Source organism: Tursiops truncatus, chromosome 21 (genome assembly GCF_011762595.2).
Source record: "Tursiops truncatus isolate mTurTru1 chromosome 21, mTurTru1.mat.Y, whole genome shotgun sequence".
Taxonomy (NCBI): Eukaryota; Metazoa; Chordata; class Mammalia; order Artiodactyla; family Delphinidae; genus Tursiops; species Tursiops truncatus.
Window position 1 is genome coordinate 23,017,191 of NC_047054.1, and position 8,693 is coordinate 23,025,883.

The window sequence follows — 8,693 nt, forward strand, 5'->3', positions numbered from 1 at the left end:
AATCAAAAAGAATGGTGTCTGATGAAAATGACAAGTAAAATGACCATTGAGTGGTATTCTTAGGTTTCTGAGAACAATGAAACTAGAAGAGATTTTGATATATTTATAAATGTATGAAATTATTTTGGCATATTACTAATCACTAATTATCGACCTTGTCATAATTCTATTTACCTAATTACATAATGGGCAAAATATTGAGGATTTTATTGTAATTCCAAGTTTTTTTAATAATTCAAGTGCATACATTTAATGGGACATACTTTTTAACTTTTGAATCAGTAGATGTTGATTAATACTAAGACATTAAATGCTAAAATATTTTCTCTTGAAACTTTTTTTTTCATTGAAGTATAGTTGATTTACAATGTTATGTTAGTTTCAGGTATACAGCAAAGTGATTCAGTCATACGTATATATGTATTCTTTTTCAGATTCTTTTCCATTGTAAATTATTACAAGATTAATTTTTAATTGTGGATAGTAAAAAACTATTTTTGAATTTCTGAAACTGACTGGTACAAATTAGCCTTTGTTCCAGTTGTGAACGACTTGATTTTGGTAAGAATATTCATGGCTCAAGTGAGAAAACTGTACTACTACATATAGTGGTTTGAAAAATGAGAACATCACATAAATGTCCTGTTTTTGATAACTGCTCTTTATTCATTTTTCAACCCCTGGTGATCAACTTAGGATTTTGTTGATCATGAAAATTTCTAGAGAAAAGATCAGAAATTACAAAACTGCCCTTGCAATGCTGTACCAGTTCTGAAATATTATCTCTGGACAGGCTCTGATATGCTAATAAATGCCCTGTGCTCCAAACTATACAGGTAGTATGTGAAGACAGCAGTGAGATCCCTCCTGAGGACTTGGTAATAAGATATCCCCAGAGAGTCAAACTAGTTTAATCATCATGTGAGAAGAGCCTCAACGTTTCCCAGGTACACTGTGGCTTTTAATCACTATTAACTCATTTGAGGAAAGAAAATGTCAATTTACCAAGAGTTTAGAGAAACAAAAGTGACAGTGTGAATATAGTGTTAACCCACGGAGGGGAGGTGCTGAATCCAAGAGATGTGAGCCATTCAGTGACCAGAGGTGTTCTCTACTTCCCATAGTATCAGTTTATGAAGACTTGCTGTGGCTTGGGAAGAGCATACCTCAAGACTTGCCACTTTGTCCTCTAACTGCAAGCTTAACTGAGCCACCTTCTGATTGCCGATATGGACTCTAAGCTGTCATTCAGGAAAAGGGGGAGCTCTGTATGAGAGCATCAGAATTCCATTCTGCACATAGTAAACTTAGAGAAGCTTCCTGATTTATACATCAGTATCATGTGAATTTAGTTTGTGTAGTTCTGCCTCCATGTCCGTCAGTTTAGTCTGTGAGTTTTGAATATTCTAATAAAATAGTTTATAATCCTTCAGGACAGAGAATCAAAGCCCAGACAGTTTATTGCAGTCTTTACTCTTTGGGGCTTCTCCATAGCCAGGCCCCCAGCCTTCTCCTGATGACAGTCTCTGTCTCACTGAGACCGCATTCAATACTCAAAACTTCAGCACAGATATTCTAGGCAATTATGCTAAGTGGTAGGACAAACCCTGACATGCTGATGACATAAAAAGTAGCAACTAAGCAGGGATAAGAAAGAAACCATTTTATCATCGCAGTTTGGTGATAGTTCTTGGGTCAAGATGATGGGTTTTCACCAGGTGAAGTGTCAGGTCTAGAAAGGGTACTTTTTACCCTGCTGTCTTCTTCATCCATTAACACACACTGTAGGGGTTTATCTATGCAGTGTAGAAAATTACCCTAAAATATAGCAGCTTAGAACAACAGATGTGTATTATCTTCTTGCGTGGTTTCTTCAGGTCAAATCTAGGAGCGGCTCAGCTGGTGGTCCTGGCTCAGTGCCCCTCAGGTTTCACTCAAGCCAGACTGCAGTCATCTGAAGGCTCAACTGGGTCTGGAAGGTCCACTTCCAAGGTGGCTTCCTCACATGGCCATCGGCAGGAGGCCTCAGCTCTGCACACGTTGAGCCTCTCCACATGGCTACCGAGTGTCCTCGTGATGGGGCAGCTGGCTTCCCTCAGCTTCCTTCAGCTTCTCCCAGATCCAAGCGAGGAAAGACCTAGTCTCTAACGTTGCACACCACCACTTCCATTGCATTTTATCTGCTAGAAGCAGGTCCCTAAGTCCATCTCGCACTCAAGGGGGGGTGATTAGGTGCTACGTTTTGAAGGGAGGAGCATCCAAGAACTCCTGTTCATGTTCTAAAGCTGCCAGCATACACACGCATCATTCCCACCTGGGTTCCTCCCTAGTACGCCATCAGCATCTCTTAGGGGCCCCCATGCTGTGGGGAAGCTTTAGGAAGGACTGCTGTTTATTGATGGGCACACACATGACATCATTCAAGATCTTCATCTCATAACCTATAAACCCTGTCTTTTTTTTTTGCGGTACGCGGGCCTCTCACTATTGTGGTCTCTCCCGTTGCGGAGCACAGGCTCCGGACGCGCAGGCTCAGTGGCCATGGCTCACGGGCCCAGCCGCTCCGCGGCATGTGGGATCTTCCCAGACCGGGGCACAAACCCGTGTCCTCTGCATCGGCAGGCGGACTCTCAACCACTGCGCTACCAGGGAAGCCCAAACCCTGTCTTCTTAGACATTTAGATTACTTGTCCTAAATTTAGCATACATTTCATTAAGCATCAGTTTAACTTGTCTAGGCTTAATAGAAATTATTAATAAAAATCTTGAAGGATAAGGATGTTGAATGAGAGAATGTTGAAAATCATACAGAAATGCTGAAGTATGTACTTAGTAAACTCACTGACATTTTAAAAATTTGCACGTATTTGTTAAACTTGTATAGAACCTATTACATGCCAGGCACTGTTTAAAGCAGTTTACACATAACTTATTAACTACACATTAACTTACTTAATACTCTTAATCAGGTAGGTAATCTTATTACCATTATTTTGCAGATGTGGAAATTGAGGCACAGAGAGGTTTAGTAATCATCCAAGGTCACTCAGCTGGTAAGTGGCATTTCAGCTCCGGAGTTCATAACCTTAACCCCTTTCAAGGCTGCCATTTGGAAGACTGGTTAAACCTTTTAAGATAGAGATTCCATAGCTTGGTGAGCTTCCTAAATACTAGTTAGGAAAACAGCTGTGGATTTGTCTTGCTTAGTTTTTGTTTCTCTTAAAGTTTTTAAACCGCATGAGACAAAACAATAGGAAAATTTCAAAAGAATTGTTTGGTCTTCCCACTGAATTCAGTAAGAATTACCCAGAGGGATTCTCATGATAAGGCTACAGGTCATTCTGTCCAAAACTTTGAACTACTTCTGCATATTATTACTAATTAAGTGTGGTGGTAAATTGTGGTGGTATTTTTATTGTTGTTTTTACTTATAAAAGTAATATAATTTCATTTTAGACATTAAGAGGATAGAGAGGAAATACTTCTAATTTCATGGCCCACCCTAAAGCACCACCACTTTTATCATTTTAGTGTCTACTTCTTAGTGTGCAATCCAACCGCTAATGAAGGTAAATGAAGATAATTTAATCTTAGAACTTTATAATTCCACTGCAGGCCTGCTGTTTTATCACAGAAGGGAAACAGCATCATTTTTTCTGCTTTTGGCTAGCAATTGGGTTCTCCTAGAGAATTTTATTATCCTTAGTAATCCAACCTATATTAAGGCTACTTTAAACATATTTTATTAAACATAAACTAGAAACAGTTCCTCGCCTGCCCCCTTCAAAGGGAGATATATTTTAACATTTTAGAGAATTTACCAGGAGTAGAACCAGTGACGCTACACACATCCAAACGGGGGTTCGGGCACGGCATCTCCCTCAGAGAAGCATTGCTGGTCCCACCAGGGACCTAGCAAAGAAAGGTTTCTCAAATCTTTGTTAGCATCCCTCACAAAAGAGTTTCCACACTAACTTCATGTGAGTTTGAGGGCTAAGGCTCTGAATTTAGATGTTCTGTTTCTTAAACCAACTCCACTTTCCTGTGATTCAGACCTTTGAACCAGTCTCTGTTCTCTGTGAAAAACAGGACTGGTGCTCAAGGCCCATCCACTTTTTTTTTTTTTTTTTTTTTTTTTTTGCAGTACGTGGGCCTCTCACTGTCGTGGCCTCTCCTGTTGCGGAGCACAGGCTCTGGACGCGCAGGCTCAGCGGCCATGGCTCACGGGCCCAGCCGCTCTGCGGCATGTGCGATCTTACTGGACCAGGGCATGAACCCGCGTTCCCTGCATCGGCAGGCGGACTCTCAACCACTGCGCCACCAGGGAAGCCCGATATATTTTTTAATAGGGGAAAGAATGACCCACACCTGATCCCATATGCTGTCAGCCTTTATATTTTAACTTTATCATAATGCAGTAAGAACAATTAGAAAGCTCTTTACTGAATTATAAATAAATTATTAAAGTGTGTTTGTGCTGGATGACAAAAAATCAAGTGCAGTTGAGTTTTGAATATTGAAATAAGAAGGGGGAAAAGTCATGCTGTAAATGACATTTTGCTTAAATCACCTTCCTCTTTCTGCAGTATACAAGGGCCCCTTCCCTATATTTCAAGCTTTGCATAAAAGAAGAGCCGTATTAGATCAGGGGCAAGCATCCATCCCCGCTTCATCCTTCTGAGTAGATCCTCAAATTTTGTTCAATTGTCTACCCAATCCACAAGTAAACCTCAGTCAGTCGGTGCCAATGCGTGTTTGCCCTTTCCCTGGTCCACAATTGCACATGTAACTTAAATTTGCTTAATTCAAGCCCAGGGAAGGACTTAAGAGTTGGGGAGGAGATTTTCCTTCTGCCACAGGATGTGTATAGGGGAATAGGCTGCCTCTTTGCTGCTGGCAGCCACCTTACCACCATGAGGGGAGGCAGCAGAATGGAAAGATAGGTGCTCCAAGACATGGCTGAGCCTAACCTTAGAGCCTACCTAACCCTGAACTTGTTAGGGGAGACATTTTCTCATTGTCTTAGCTGGGGTTTCTATTGCAGAAAATACAAAATTTTTCAAGAAATTTTGCCTCAATTTTTTTTTCTTCTTTTTTTTTTTTTTGTGGTGAAGCAAGGTACAGCATTTATTTGCAGGACACAAAGCAAGGAGAATGGGCAACATATGCTCAAAAGACCTGAACTCCCTGATGCTTTGGAGCAAGGGTTTGTTTAAGGCAGCATTAGGAGCGAGGGTCACAGGTCATCAGCTCATGGACATTCTCCTGGTTGGTTGGTGGTGAGGTAACAGGGTGATGTTTTGGAAATCTTAATCATCAGTCTTCTGGTTCCAACCAGTCTGGGGTCTACATGCTTGTGGTCAGCATGTAGTCAACATCCTCCACTGGATGGGGGTCTTAGTTTCTTAGTTTATGTCTGAAGCAAGTTCCTGAAGCAACACCCCCCTGTGTACTGCGGACAGCAGGCAGGACATGGTGGCAGTCTTCCCACCTCAATTTTTTGGTGGCCTGCTTTGCTCGTGTAGTTAGCACAAGCCTGGTTCATCTGTTGAGCAACCCAGCACTGCCTGCTGCTGCATGGGTGGCAGATTGAAGAGGGGCAAGAATGAATAAACAGGGCAGAAAAGAAACTTTGTTAACAAGAGATGATGGTAGCTTGGGATGTAGCAATAAAGGTATGGACAAATGGAAAAACTAAAGAGAGATTTATGAGAAAAGTGTATGATTCTGTGGTCTTTAATCCATTCACAGAGTAATACAATCATCATGACTAATTTTTTTTTTTTTAACATTTTCATCATTCCAAAAAGAAAACCCCACACCCATTAGCAGTCCTTCCTCCTTCCTTCTCACCTCTGGCCACCACTAATCAACTTGCAGTCTCTGTGGATTTGCCTGTTCTAGACATTTTATGTAAATGGAATCATGTAATATGTGGTCTTCTGTGACTGGCTTCTTTCACTTAGCATAATGTTTTCAAGGTTCGTGTAAGTAATAGCACGTATCAGTACTTCATTCCTTTTGATGGCTGAAAAATAGTCCAGTATATGGGTATACCTTATTTTGTTTATCTGTTCATCAGTTGATGGACATTTGGGTTGCTTCTAGTTTTTTTTTTTTTTTTCTATTATGAATAATGCTGGTATGAATATTTATGCACAAGTTTTTTTGTGTGACAAGTTTTTATTTCTCTTATACATACCTGGGAGTGGAGAAGAATTGCTGGTAACTCTATGTTTAACTTTTTGAGGAACTACCAAACTGTATTCCAAAGTGGTTGCACCATTTTACCTTCCCACCAGCAACGAATGAGGATTCCAATTTTTCCACATCCTCACTAACACTTGTTAATATTTGTCTGTTTTATTTTAGCCATCCTAGTGGGTGTGAAGTAGTGGTATCTTATGGTTTTGATTTGCATTTCTTTGATGACTAATGATGTTTGGGGCACAGATCATGGCTTGCATGCAAAAAGTATTTTAGTAATTGAAAAAAGTATTTTCAATATTATAGAGTGGTTTGTTTTTGTTTTGGTTTATTTGGTTTTTTTGGCCGGGCCACATGACATGTGAGATCTTAGTTCTGCAAACAGGGATTGAACCCTAGCCCCTAGCATTGGAAGTGTGGAGTCTTAACCACCAGACCACCAGGGAAGTCCCATTATAAAATATTTTGATAAAATATACATCCAATAATTTAACAGATAATAATAACTGCATTGAACAGTACTAATTGAGCCATCAGGTAATGAATTAAAGTAATTTTACAGAGAAACACGGGTTTTATCCCTCAGAAAGAAGCTTATACTCGAATTGGGAGGTATAATGAAGCTTATACTCGAATTGGGAGGTATAATGAAAATAACACCTATATATGCACATTTATTAAGGCTCAAATCAAAACACTAATTAACTTGTGGTCCATGGATTATATGCAAACTGTGGGTTTTTTCCTAAAAAGATGGTCACGGTCCATAACTTCTGTGAATTTCTTAAAGAATTCTAACCACTACCACCCCCGCAAAAGCTAAGAATGACTGCTCTAAAATTTTCATTGGGGAAAAAATGACTAATGCATTCTTAATGTCTGCTTCCATTAACATTTCTTTCTCAATGTTAGTTACTGGTTAAGTTATGCATTTTGCTTTGGTTACCATTTTTTTCTAGTCAAGGCTTTCTGGGTCACAAGATAAAGATATCACTTCACACTAGTTTAAGGGAAAAAGACTTTATGGAAGGCTCTCGATGTGGCTAATGGAATCCAAGGGCATCCAGCCTGGCTGGGACCAACAGAGGACTGGCCCAGGAAGCCGGCAGCCAGCTTCCCTCGCTCGAGTTCTCTCAAATTATCCGCTCTGCTGATCTCTCAGCGAAGCAACCACCACTGCTCATGCGTGCCCCTGACCCGGAGTGCCTGCCCTCACTCCCTAGTTTCCGCGTCCTCCGTTCACTGCCCTGCAGGAATGACTAAATAGTGCCTCACAGCCCCAATTCAAAACTCTCAGGATTGAGACTCTTGTTAGTCCCACTGCTAATCCCGTCAGCTCTAGCCAGGAAGGCAGCATCCTGTGGAGCAAGTGTGACGCTGCCCCTGGAAAGGGGAGCAGAGGCGGAGAGACACCCCATCTGTGTCTCCCGCTCCACTCAACCGAACATGAACTTGCTTGTCCGTATACCTGAACTTCAGGAACTTTTCATTTGTATGAGTCTCTAGAATCTGAAATGAAATACTCTCATTTCCTATGGAGATGATAATTAAGAGAGAAAACTTATTGATCTTTTAGATCAAAATCTCCATTATGTTATCTTTATTGCAAACCAAGCCTTGAGGGATTTGTGTCACTTCCCATGTTACAGTTTCAGATCCTGGCCACCATCACCACCACTGCCACACACACCCACGTACTCACTAGCTAAAAAGACAGATGCCTCCTTGAATATTTAGCTTAAAAGTTGTCACAGTTGGCCTGTTGATTGATATCAACCATCTGAAGAGGTGAATCCCAACCTGCAGTGTTGCATATATATTTTATTTCACAAACTCTCTCCTGTTTCCAAGAGTACTGTGAGATTTGTATGTTTTTTTTAATGAATTTAAATGAATATGGCTTTGAGAATTAAGTTTGACCATTTTCCAGTACCCAGTAGGCTAATAATGGACGTGGAAGCCCCCATGGGGAATCTGTTCAATTGGACGAACGCAGGAGACCCACCCCGTTATCCACCATTCACAGTAGTGGTGGCTGCCGACACTCCCTTCAGCTTCTGATTCCAGCCAGAGTCTTGCTGTCATGGACTTCACAGGAGGGTCATCATCCCCCCCGATTAGTGAGGAAGTCTGGAAACCATCAGCCTGTTACCTGAAAACTGGGTTTGCCTCTTTTTGGGCATCGAGCCAAAAGATACAACCAAGCCACAGATCAGGAGAAGGGTTTGTTATTACTTGCAGCAAGTAAGGAGAACACTGGTGATCTTTCCCAAAGCAGTGTCTCTCTGAACCACAAAATTGGGGAAGCTTTAAGCTAAGTGTACATGCATATTCATGAAGGGGCTTGAGCAGAGGAGAATTCAGCACAGAATTGGGGCAGAGGTCAACGGAGTCCAAGCTTTGGTTGATTGACGTCAGGAGTGTCAGGTCATTCCTCCTCTACCTGCGGGGGAGCCTTCGTTCCCGCAGAACTCAAAGACATTATT